Source organism: Aquarana catesbeiana, linkage group LG01, assembly GCF_042186555.1.
Source record: "Aquarana catesbeiana isolate 2022-GZ linkage group LG01, ASM4218655v1, whole genome shotgun sequence".
Taxonomy (NCBI): Eukaryota; Metazoa; Chordata; class Amphibia; order Anura; family Ranidae; genus Aquarana; species Aquarana catesbeiana.
Genome location: NC_133324.1, coordinates 410084243 through 410096671, shown reverse-complemented (window position 1 = coordinate 410096671; position 12429 = coordinate 410084243). Strand labels below are relative to the sequence as shown.

The following is a 12429-nucleotide window of genomic DNA, read 5'->3' as shown; positions in this document are numbered from 1 at the left end:
ATCTTGGATTTTTGCATAAAGGATAGCATATCTTGCTGAAGAGCTCCCCTTAAGGATAGTAGCATTTCCTTAAGATCTGTGTCAACTATGGGCTGGCCAGAAGTTGGGAATGCATTAAGCTTTTCATTATAAGGGTTGTTTGTGAATGTAGCATTTACATTAGGGTGACAGTCACTTACATAACTTTCAGCATCAGAAATTCTTCTTTTTTGCCTTAGTGGGCTGTTGATATCTGCATTAGCTGGGTCAGAGCTGTTATGCTGCAGGTTAGAGTGTGCTCTCTCCCCCCTCCCTCCTCCTTCACACTGATCAGCCTGCATTCCTATGCTGTGCTGTGAGTGGGAGGGGCCGGCACCATGTTGCTTCTCTGGAGTCCCAGCCAGGTTGTTAAATGTCCTTAACTTACGGGGCTTATCTTTGTTTTTTCTTTTCCCTGACATCAACAGCTGCTTCCTCAGTATCTCCCCTGCTCTGCTGTGTTATCAGGTAGGCTATAAATAGCGTTGGGCTGCTTCAGGGAGACTCGGTTCTCAGAGCTCTCCTATAGTGCAACCATCCACTTCCTATGCTGGCCACGCCCCCATATACATACATTTTGATCAGTTGCTCTTTTGTCTGTTTAGAATTGTTTTATGTACATCTTGTATAAAGTTCAACATATTTTTATACAATACAAAACTCTGTTTGAATAGTGCCACTCAATAGTCCCATATATAGAGGGAACATTTTCTGGTTTTGTACAAATAGGGATGATGGCACATGCCCTCAAGCATCCAACAACATAATTAACCACTTCCCTACCCGCCCATAGTCATATGACGTCCCCAGATGGGAGCTCCCATCCTGGGTGGACGTCATATGACGTCCTGGGATTCCCGGGCGTCTAGGGGGCGCGCGCGCGCCGCCGGGAGCGCGCGCCCGCCGCGTTCCTCGGGACCCGGTGCGTGTGCCCGGCGGCCGCGATGTCCGCCGGGCACCTGCGATTGCCCGTTAACCGGGCCGGCATGTGGATCTGTGTGTGTAAACACACAGATCCACAGCCTGTCAGCTCTGAGGAGAGCGATCTGTGTTCCCAGAACGGAGGAACACAGATCGGTCTCCTCCCCTAGTGCGTCCCCTCCCCCTTCAGTTAGTAATCACTCCCTAGGAAACACATTAACCCCTCCCCGCCCCCTAGTGGTTAACCCCTTCACTGCCTGTCACATTTACACAGTAATCAATGCAATTTTATAGCATTGATCGCTGTATAAATGTGATTGGTCCCAAAAATGTGTCAAAAGTGTCCGATGTGTCCGCCATAATGTCGCAGTCACCAAAAAAAATCGCGATCGCCGCTAAAAAAATAAAAAAATTTTTTTTTTTTAAAAATGCCATAAATCTATCCCATATTTTGTAGACGCTATAACTTTTGCGCAAACCAATCAATATACGCTTATTGCGATTTTTTTAAACAAAAATATGTAGAAGAATACGTATCGGCCAAAACTGAGGAAAAAATGTGTTTTTAAAAAAAAAAATTGGGATATTTATTATAGCAAAAAGTAAAAAATATTGTGTTTTTTTCAAAATTGTCGCTCTTCTTTTGTTTATAGCGCAAAAAATAAAAACCGCAGAGGCGATCAAATACCACCAAAAAAAAGCTCTATTTGTGGTGAAGAAAGGACGTCAATTTTTTTTGGGTACAACGTCGCACGACCGCGCAATTGACGTTTAAAGTGCGACAGCGCTGAAAACTAAAAATTGGCCTGGGAAGGAAGGGGGTGAAATTGCCCTGTATTGAACCGGTTAAGTTTTCAAATAAAGTCCATATCGATTTTGTGAAGAAAGCACCATATCTTCCATTTTGTTTTTCCTCCACCTTTGTAACCCATGTGGATAGGGATGGGGGTTGTTCCCTCCTCCATCCTAAAGCTCTAAGCGGATGAAGTTGTGAAGCCTTTTACAAAGTGTGAACACCCATTATCTGCAGACTGAGAGTCTAAAATGTTTTCACCGGATGTGAAATGAAATCATTTTTATTGTAAGAATCATACGTGGAAGGGAATTTTTTAATTTTGAAACAAAGGTACTTTATCTGTTTTAAAGTTTGATTCCTGAATCAGGGCTATGTCTGAACACATTCTATGCAGGTCCTGAAGTAAGATTTGCCTCTTCTCAGGAGTTTTAAGTCCCTTGATTTTCAAGGATATGATTTGAAGGTTGTCCATCTGGAAGTCTTGTAAAAGGACGGAGAAAGAGGAAAGGATAAGAAAAAAATGGAGAGAAAGAGGAAAAAAGGAGGGGGAAGAAGGAGGCAGTTAAGAGGGAGGAAATTTAGGGTTCAACTTACAAACTGCAAGAGAGAGAAAGCCGGGCAGTGTATTATGGCTAGACAGGATGAGTAGTAAACATAGAGGGAAATCATCAAAAAGAGGTGAAGGTATGAAAAGGTATTTACAGGAGTAAAGAGAATCTAAACTTCTGGTAAAGACTATCAATCTCTGGAGAGAAGGACAGACCTAAGTGGGGGTGAGTTTGCTATGGAGGTGGGACAGAGAATATGGAGAATAAGCGATTACTGGGAAAGGGGTACCCTGCATTGCAGGTTGAACCACACATTAATTGTCAAAAGTATCAATGCAATATCTAAGAGAAATAGGAAAAATAGGTTAGGTTAAATTGTAAAGTCAGACAAATTTTCAATAGTATTGAGACGTATTACTAATTTAGAACAGTTAAGTCTACTTAATGAAAAGGCAAAAAAAAAAAGCAATAACTTGGTTAAACACACAATGTGGTAAACATGACAGGCATCTTAAACAACTAAATATATTTCTAAAGAACATATCTGTTTAATACAGAGTAGAGCTGGCCACAGGTTGCAGGGAAGAAAATCACTTGAATCCCTATCAACACAATCAGTCCTGCAGATATTGGGGGTCATTTACTATAGCTCCGAAAAATGATCCTACAGTCCCAGTAAATAGCTCCCAATTAAGGCCAAGACTTCAACTCTCAGAAACTGGGCACTAATGCAAATGGAAAGCAGCGTTATTGCCGGCAAACATGCCTGTCAGATCACATATGTGGGAATAGTGGAAGTCAATGGGGCTCGAACCTGCAAAATCCAAAGTTCTCACTGAAGGCTTATATGCAACTTCTTTGCCATAAAATGTGTATGGGGACCTGGGTCCTGCCCTAGGGGACATATATCAATTTGAAAAAATGTTTTTAAAAATGCCATTTTTTTCAGGAGCAGTGATTTTAATAATTTCTAAAGGAAAAAAATTCATTGCAAAATTGCTTGCGGCTGTAATGAATTCCCGGTTCGTGACAATATAGAGTAAAAATGAAAGAAAAAAACGTTGTAGGTTCCCCCCACCAGTCCATACCAGGTCCTTCGAGTCTGGTATGGATATTAAGGGGAACTTCACGCCAAAATGTGAAAAAAAAATGGTGTAGGGGTCCCCCCAAAATCCATACTAAACCCTTATCCGAGCAAGCAGCCTGGCAGGTCAGGAAAGGGAGGGGATGAGCGAGCACCCCCCCTCCTGAACCATACCAGGCCACATGCCCTCAACATGGGGAGTGTGCTTTGGGGTCCCCTCCAAAGCACCTTGTCCCCATGTTGATGAGGACAAGGGCCTCATCCGCACAACCCTTGACCGGTGGTTGTGGGGGTCTGTGAGAAGGGGGCTTATCGGAATTTGGAAGCCCAGATCCTGGCCCCTCCTATGTGAATGGGTGTCGGGTACATTGTACCCCTACACATTCACCAAAAAAGCAGTGAAATGTGACAAAAGACAATAGCCGGTTTTTGACAATGTCTTTATTAAAAATGTCTTCTTCTTTTCCATCTTCCTCTGGTCTTCCTTTGGTTTTCTCCTTCTTCCTCCAGTACATCATACCCCTGCTCATTCACCAAAAAAAAGCAGTGAAATGTGACAAAAAACAATAGCCGGTTTTTGACAATTCCTTTATTGTAAAATAGCTCTGAGTGGTCTTCTCCCCCGAGCCGTGTCTCTCGCTGTCATCTTCTCCTGGTGCGCTCTCACCTGCCGTCATCTTCTGTCACCGTCTTCTGTTGGCGTCTCTCCCGCTGCTGTGTTCTTCCTTGCCGCCGTGTTCTTCCTCACCTCCGTCTTCCTCCATTGTGTTGTCCCCCACTGTCTGGTGTCTCTTACACAGCCATGGGCGTGACCATCCATTGACATCACACAGAAAGCCCGCCCCCTTTTTCCTGTGCCATACATATACAGTATAGCCTATTGCATCAACACTAAAATAGTTATAAAAAACACCACAAGAAACGGATATCAGTCATCACTGTGTGATTTTCATAAACAAATTCTTATCCCCTTGAAACTATTTTCTAACTCACTAACCTGCTGCCTTTTATAATTTTTTTTTTTTTTTTAGTTTCTGTATATGAGACTAGTCAGCCTTGTGTATTGTTTTATTAAGTAATTTCTCCAGGCTTTTAGAGGCCGCCATATATTATTACATTTAGGAAACAAAGCCACTCATCTGATATTCAAAATAAGACTAAATGACATATTATAATACAAATTTAACTGTCATCGAGATAAGTTATAAAGATATTAGCATATCTACAAATCCTTGCCAACAAGCTCCACTACACATAATATTGTCATTTCTCAATATGGACAGTCAATTGAAAGGAAAGAGTAAATATTTCCCTAAATGAATGCTGGTTTACTTAAACCTCTCAAGGGCAAAATCTACTAACATATAATTCATGCCTCAATAAATTTCTCCACCCTTAGCATATTAAAGCAAATGTTAAGCTGTGTATATTTACCACACAATCCATTTAAAAAGCATTCTGTACTACATATGTATAAAACAGATAAGTTACTTCAATTGCAGAAGACAATTCTTCTTTCTTGTGCTGTGGGACTATAAATGCAACAGTGAGCACATTTCATTAACTTTAGAAGCACAGCCTAAAAAGGGCTGGAAGGTTTTATTTCCCCTCGAGTCACTTCTCTTACTATTGAGGGACATTTTGTGATGTGTTGAATGTGCAAATCTAGGACTTTACAAGGTAATATTCCTGATTTTGGTATCATTTCTTATTCTTTTGCACTGGTTCCCTTAAAACCAATAACAATTAAACTGCCATTTTAGTTACAGAATGCGTATTTGAATTTGTATATGCTCAGTAAATGTCCGTACGCCTACAAATAAAAGGACGTAATTTTTCTTCCAAGTAAATGGTGTAAACGGTATTGATCTTCAGTACAAGGTTTACTGTGCTGAACATTCATGCCCTTTGTTTGATGTGTAAATACTTCTTTGATTTATTTTTGAACCTCATTCAACATTTGTAACACTGTGTTTTCATTTTTAAGGCTATTTGACACCAAAAGAACCAGGGTATATCCTGCAGATGGAGCTTTTCCATGTTGTCTCTGGAATAAAAAGGAATAATCTTCTGAAAAGAGGTTTTCTGTTTCTATGATGTCTGGAACTAAGAGGTAAAACATTAGGAAGTAAAATCCTCACATCTTCAAAGGTTTAGCAAAGGAAAATGAAAAAAGGTAAAATAGTTAACAAAAAGAAATTGATGTCTTCAAAGTATTCATGTGATGTTGCTTTTGTGAATGCTTTTCAAAATCACAGACATGGTACCAAAATAATAGATCAGCACACTTAAACTAATTTCAGCACATTGTTGAAGGCTTTCATTATTTGGTATGTTTAAAATTCATTGTTGCAGTTTAATGTAAATTGTTTCTATTAGTATTATAAGATCCTTTTTTTTTACTTTTTTTTAACAGTCTGTTGGAAGGCAACATGTTTTATTTCATAATACAAGAGGTGTTTGAAATATAAACTATGGCTATACCAAGCCTTCGCATTCTTGGGAGCTGTCTGGGATGTAACAAGTTGCACATCAAAGCTTTTTAGTATATCAGAATATTCATCTGAAAGAAGAAGTCAGGCCTCTATAACAAAAACCTATTACCCTATATGTGCTGAGTATACACTGAATTAAGTGCGGTCATTGTACCAATGGCTTACTCCCAAAGATGTGCGGGTACAGAAGGCATTCAGGACGCTTATTTCTGAAGAGTAACTGAAAGAGGAGGGATGTATTCAGCACTATATTGGGGGGAATAGGAGCTGGGATGGGTGTTGTTAATGGAGTGGACATTGGTATCCTGAGGAACAAACTCTCAGCCATAGCTTCAGACAGTAAGCGGGGCTTTGTTACTTTGTTACTTGACAACCATGTTGAAAGGTTGGTAGAGAGTGTGATGGTACAGGACAGAGATCTGTCATGGGCTCTGGCATGCATGCAGAGGCAGGCAGAGGTATAAAACAACTTCAAGCTGATTGTACAGTCTCTGTATGATGGGCAGTGGCCTTATGAGTTAGCATCACAGCTCAGTAAGATTTTGCCAAAACACATCTCTTACACTAATCCAAGGTGGTGGTCAAATGCCTGGATGGGCTGTTATAATTTGAATTATGAGAGATGTTATGCTTCCTCACTGATCCCATATACAGAAGTGCAGACTCGGTCTGTGTATTCAGTGGTATCAATGGGCTTATTGACTGGGGATTCTACCTGGTTGCATCTGAAGCTAAATGATCCACATGTGATCAGAGAGGATGGAAGCTGGAGACAGGTTGATATTTCCCTCTGTCGGAAGCATGGCCATGATGTCCTTTGTATGCCAGGTCAATACACGGTGGTGAGCGAGAAATGTTGGAAAGATATTTCACTCTGGGTTCTGGATGGAGAGATCATTGCTGCGAAGGAAGCACCTGGGTATTATTTGGGACCTAGACGAGTTTGTTTTTGTCCTAAAGGATACTGATGTTACGATAGTCATGGAACTAGGGTGTTCCTTGAACCTAATAATAGGTGGAGGTGCATGGTATACCCTGGGCATGGTCTCTGAAATCCAGGCACAGGGATGGAATTTTGTGGTTTGTCATTGTTTCAGGTTTATTTGTGTTAGACTCAAAATTTATATAGGAAGCTCTCGCATTTATCTATGCAAGTTGAAGGACAAATTGACAGTAAGGTCTCTTTGTACAAGTTAGAGGCTTTGTTGCCAATTCAGGGCCCTGAAATACTGCTGATGTGCCAAAATTGCAGTAGGAAAGGCCATTGTGAGCAAGCCTGCCTAATCCCGACCCGTATTTACAGTAAAGAGTTACAGGAGGTCGGGAGCAGGATGCGTAATTTGATGGGCCACATATATAAGCATATATTAGGGTAATGGGTTGATTTATGTTATGGTATAGTGTGACATATGTGTATTTTAGGTTAGTAATATGGGTGAGTAAGGCCCTCCTTGAGACTCAGTTATGGACTATTCCAAAGGAACTGGTTCTGAAACACATGTTGGGAAGAGAAAAGCGTTAAGACAGTTATGGACTGTTCCATAGGAGCGTGTCTGAAGAAGGGTGATATGCGCCCTTTAATATGTTGGAAGGAAACATGTTTTATTGCATAATACAAGAAGCTCTCGCATTCTTGGGGGCTGTCTGCAATGTAACAAGTTGCACATCAAAGCTTTGTAGCATATCAGAATATTCATCTGAAAGAAGAAGTCAGGCCTCTATAACAAAAGCTTGGCTCCTGATCGACTGGTGTGATAACATTATGCAAGCAATCTTCAAAGAGGGCCATGGCTGCTAGGATGATTGATGAAGGTGGGTTACAAAGATCACAGGATCAACAGGACCCAGGGAACATTGACTTGACTTGATACATGGACAATGCTGCCCCAGAGTCCAATACAGTAGGGTGGACAGAAATATAATATATTGAAAGGACTGTCTCTTGGCAATATCTCATTGGACAGGAGGCTCGTGGGGTGTGGTTATGAGGGGGTCTGAATGCAGGGTAAAAGTGCACACAGAAGGGAGATCCCTTTTTCACTCTTGGCTCTTGCCTGATGGTTCTCTGAGCCTCATAGCTCTCTGTTACCATCTTGAGCCCAGCTGATGAGACCGTGTCTAGGGGGACAGCCTTGCAATTAGTATCTTTGATGTTCTTGCGTTATATGCTCTATACTATTTTCATGTTAGCATCTTCCTATTTTCTTGGGAAATAAATAAAACATTGTTTAATTAAGCAGTGTGTTTTTTTCATAGCTACTCTGAACAGTAACTATCAGAGTTTTATAGCCTAGCTAATTATAGGAATAGACAAATTAATACATATATGGAATAAATAGAGGGAACCTGTAACCACCCTCAGATAATATTTATTTTAGAATTTATTTCACAGATGTACAAGTGGATTGTGGTATATATTCTTGAAAAAAATTGCTGCAGCACAGTGGGATATTAAGAGTGTCATGATCTATTACTCAATAGAGAGATTGATTTTGAAGATAAAACCACTCAACCAAGCTACACAAGTAAAGTCAGCAGCTCGAAAACTTTCACAGATTTACAGGGCAACAATTTGCTTTCCTAAAAATAGGCAGTTTTACTATTTTAGCATGCAGAATTGTAAAGTGCATGTTGTTTGCAGTGCATACCAATGCACTACAAAAAATATGTACCGTACTTGAAATAAAACACGTTGGGGAAAAAAGTAAAGAGTTAATATTGCTTTGTTGTCTGGAGTTTCCAAATGTCCAACTTTATAAGATTGTTCATCTTGAAAACTGAAAGCGCGGAGGCGCATGCGCGGCGGCACCTAACATGGACGCATAGTCCGGGAGCTCCGTCCCGCTCCAGCAACTACGGCCTCAGAGACAGCAGACCGAACGGCACCAGCCACCTGGATCCACTCCCCAAGTGTGGGAGACAACCCGGGGACCATCCACATGTATTCCGGAGCGGTAAGACGCAACCTACAGCCCGCTTTTGAAGCCTCACTGGCCCGGCCTGATACAGCTAAGATGGCGGCGGCCCCTTACTGTGTTACCTCAGATAATACACAGAACTCGCAGCCCACATCCTCCCCCTCTTTACCGCAGCAAGAAAACCTTGCACACAGCACTGACCTGGGCTTCACCTCCCCTGCTTCTACCGAGTCCCTATTAGGACGCTGCAAGGCAGGTGCAGACTTTTCACCTATGGAAGCAGGCCCTCACCAGACACAACAACTACTACAGCCCAGGGACTCGGGCCTACACCAGCCTGTTAGTGTTGCGGATCTCTTTAATAAATTTGCTGTACTCCTGGACAGAGGATTAATTAACACAGCTAATAAGATTACAAATGATATTAAAGCAGATCTACAGAATATTGGATCCCGCATGGAAATAATAGAAACGCACCTGGAAGCCACCTCATCTAGAACAAATCAGAATACTGCCTGCATACAAATTCTCCAGGAACAGCTTGAAACAGCGCATGCAAAGATTGATGACATGGAGAACAGGAATCAAAGGTATAACTTCAGATTAAGGGGGCTCCCTGAGTCTTATAAAGACATACCAGACACAATACAAGCTTTCATTAAGGATTTCCTTCCTGACACCCCACAGCACAGATTGGAGCTGGACCGGGCTCACAGGGCTCTCAAACCACCTAGAGCGGATGGCTTTCCACGTGACGTCGTGGTCAAACCACATTTTTACTCCGTCAAGGAGGAAATAATGTGGAAATCAAGAACAATGCCTAAAATTATCTTCCAAGGCCATCAACTGCAAATTTTTGCGGATCTTTCCCCATCCACTATACAAAAGAGGAGATCCTTGAAACCACTCCTCCAAATCCTGATGGACAAGGCTATCAAGTATTGGTGGCTCTTTCCGTTTCAGCTAAAAATTCATCTGGAAGGTCAAATCATACACTTTCGGTTCGCTTCAAGAAGGAGAAAAGGTTCTGCTTCAACTGGGCCTCATCAGCCAGGACTTTAATTCTACATCATTGGGATCAAATCCAAATTCAGCGAAAAGACAACTTCCAACCAGCCCTCTGACACCAGTATGGGAATCGGTGAAGTCCAAGAAACATAAGGAGACAGTCCCTCCGTGACTCTTTTGATTATGAGGCCATCTGGGCCGTGTCCGGTCCTAGTGGACTTTTTTTTTCTTTCCTCTCAGGTGACCTGGGGGGACTCGCACCCCGGGTTGGTCCCTCGTGGGATGGTTACCCCTTGGCCTGATTTTTTTACTGGGCCGAGGGGATCTCGCGGGGAGTCCCTACCGGGGTTATGAGTCCTACCTAAAATTACACTAGACACAATTTATAGCCAGGGCCCCCCTCTCGGCCATATCCCAATGGGGATGTCCGAGAGGAGGAATGATAATAACCACAATCTGTCTGGGTCCATCATAGGGACCTGCTCCTCCTATATCCCTATCACTGAATGAGTTACCTAGTGTACCCTATCCATTCGGAATGTTCTTCTGCCCTATGCCCTCCACCATGGGTATCTATGCCCATTTGGATCCAGTTTGTTATCTTCCTCCTAAAAAGGCTCACAGTTTTACGTTACTTTTTCTTTTTTTTTTTTCTTTTTTCTTTCAAGGCAATATGTGGTTTCACCTCCTGCTCAATTTTACATCTCCTTTAGTGGAAGCTGCCTAGGGTGAAATATCCTGTCAGTTATTAATGTTAGAGCCTAGCAACCATTATAAGTCTTCTCTTTATTTGGTTTTACTTAGAGACATAGTTTTAGCGGCCTGTCTGCTGGAGCGGTGCTCATGCACCCCCTCTTGTCTGTGAGAACAGATTTCAGTCTGTTCTCTAGACAAGTGTAGTCCCTGTCGTTTAGTGGGACTCTAAAGTTCACCCTTAACATAGATGGGGGATCCTGTCACCTCCATCCCTCGGAAGACTCCCTTGTCTTTCGTCTTTCCTGTCTCCTTTACTCTCATCTCTCTTTTACAAGACACTCATTATAATCTCTTTACAGAAGTCGACTGGGAGGAAACACCCCGAGGTTGTATACTGACATCCGAGGACTCAGCCAGGCCTTCGAGGTATCCTAGCCTCACTGATTTCAATTGGGTAAGTGCTGATATGGCCCCAGATCGTTCCCCACCTCTGCTCAATGGCTAATACACCACAGGTACAAACTACTCTCAAGGTAGTTACGCATAATGTGCAGGGATTGAATTCTCCCATTAAAAGACGTAAAATTTTTAACTACATGCACTCGCAAAAAAATGACGTAATTCTCATACAGGAAACCCACTTCCCTAAAAATTTCTGCCCATCGTTCATCCACTCTAACTTCTCCTTCTTTTCTTTGGCAAATGCCGAGAATAAGACTAAGGGAGTAGGCATTTTCATCTCAAAGAGATGCAAATTCACCTTAAAGTCAGAACACAAAGACCCAGACGGGAGATATTTATTACTGGTGGGTGAATTAGCTGGACAATTATACTCATTTATCTCATATTATGCCCCCAATACTGGCCAATTGGCCTTTTTCCAAAACATGCTGCAGACCCTAACTCCGCTCACTGAAGGCACGGTGATTTTTGGGGGAGACTCCAACACCGCGTTCGATCAGGGACTGGATAAATCTAGACCCCCGGGTGCACACTTAACTAGACCTTCCAAACAGAGCCTCCGATTGGCCAAATTACTATTTCAACATGGTCTAGTCGACATATGGAGGGAAGTCAACCCCAATACCCAAGACTTCACCCACTACTCAAATCCACACGGAACCTTCTCTAGGATCGACCATATTCTCCTTACATCACCCTCTATCCCACTGACCAAAAAAGCTTTTATTAAAGAGGTGGTTTGGTCGGATCACTCCATGGTAGTTTTGACACTCCTACGCCAGGGAAGCCGGTTCCCTGATAGATGCTGGAGACTTAATTAATCCATCCTGAGTGACCTGTCCAGAGCAGCGGAAATCGAAAAACTTATCAAATCATATTTTCACACCAACGACACACCAGATATTAGCCCCTTTTGCCTCTGGGCAGCCCACAAGGCAGTCCTTAGAGGCCACTTAATCCAAATAGCTTCACACATTAACAAATCAAATAAAGCGGAAATTGCAAAACTAGACAAGGAATTTTCTGATTTATCTAAAATGCACAAAACTAACCCTAGCTCGGTACCCACAGCCAAATTAGACGCAGTCCGTATGGCACTAAACCTGGCCCTCACTACTAAGGCTGAAAAATGGTTAAGGTGGAATAGATCCAAATTTTACTGCCACGGTGACAAACTAAGCTCAATGCTAGCAAGTAGACTCTCCCCAAAATTCAGGCCCCAAGCTCTCCCAAAAATTAAAATTCAGGGGGGCACACTCTCTCAGAATCCCCAACGTATCATGGGGGAATTCCAGAGATACTACAAAGCCTTATACAGTGGGGATCATAACCCTCCTCAACGGGAGATGGACAGTTTTTAAATAACATTCAAATCCCTAAATTTCAAGATGCCCATCGCCAAAAATGAGATGCCCCTATATCAGCGGAAGAAGTATACACTGTCATTAAAAACTCTAAATCTCTCTCAGCACCAGGGCCATAT

At 42.2% G+C, this 12429-nt stretch overlaps 1 long non-coding RNA gene across 1 annotated transcript in view; it reads left to right on the top strand.

The window, feature by feature from the left end:
- The first annotated feature begins 308 nt into the window (after positions 1 to 308).
- LOC141148053 (uncharacterized) overlaps positions 309 to 12429 on the top strand; it is a 32970-nt gene continuing 20849 nt past the window's right edge. The window contains exons 1-2 of the long non-coding RNA XR_012245160.1: positions 309 to 486; positions 5355 to 5480. This is a non-coding gene — a long non-coding RNA (uncharacterized lncRNA). The remainder of the gene's footprint in view (positions 487 to 5354; positions 5481 to 12429) is intronic.